The sequence below is a fragment of the Bombus pyrosoma genome, unplaced genomic scaffold, assembly GCF_014825855.1.
Source record: "Bombus pyrosoma isolate SC7728 unplaced genomic scaffold, ASM1482585v1 HiC_scaffold_4726, whole genome shotgun sequence".
Lineage (NCBI taxonomy): Eukaryota > Metazoa > Arthropoda > Insecta > Hymenoptera > Apidae > Bombus > Bombus pyrosoma.
In genome coordinates this window covers 596,239-597,241 of record NW_025219986.1, presented here as the reverse complement: position 1 = coordinate 597,241, position 1,003 = coordinate 596,239, and positions in this window count along the sequence as shown.

The window sequence follows — 1,003 nt, the reverse complement described above, 5'->3', positions numbered from 1 at the left end:
TTTACGTTATAATGTAATACAATATATTGTTATACGTTATATCGTAATACTACATAACGTTATACGTTATATCGTAATGCTACATATCGTTATACGTTATATCGTAATACTACATATCGTTATACGTTATATCGTAATACTACATATCGTTATACGATATAACGTAATACTACATAAGGTTATACGTTATGCCGTAACAGTACATATCGTCATACATTATATCGTAATACTACATATCCTTATACGTTATATCGTAATACTATATAACGCTATACGTTGTGACGTAATACTATATAACGTTAAACGTTATAACGTAATACTACATATCGTTATATGTTATATCATATGACCATATAACGTTATACGTCATATCGTAGTACTACACAACGTTACACGTTATAATGTGATACTACGTAACGTTATACGTTGTAACGTAATACTACATAACGTTATACGTTATATCGTAATGCTACATAACGTCATACGTTAGATCGTAATACTATATAATGTTGTACGTTATACCGTAATACCACTTATCGTTATACGTTATATCGTAATGCTACATAACGTTATATGTTATATCGTAATACTATAAAAAGTTATACGTTATAAGGTAATACTACATAGCGTTATACGTCATAATGTAATAGTACATAACGTTATTCGTAATATCTTAATACCACATATCGTTCTACGCCCTATCGCTATGCTACATAACGTTATACGTTATATCGTATTACCATTAAACGTTATACGTTATATCGTCATACTACATAACGTTTTACGTTATAATGTAATACTATGTATTGTTATACGTTATATCGTAATACTATATATTGTTATACGTTATAACGTAATGCTACATAACGTTATACGTTCTATCGTAATGCTATGTAACGTTATACGTTATATCGTAATACTACATAACGTTATACGTTATATCGTAATACTATATAAAGTCATACGTTATATGGAAATACTACATAGCGTTATACGTTGTAAT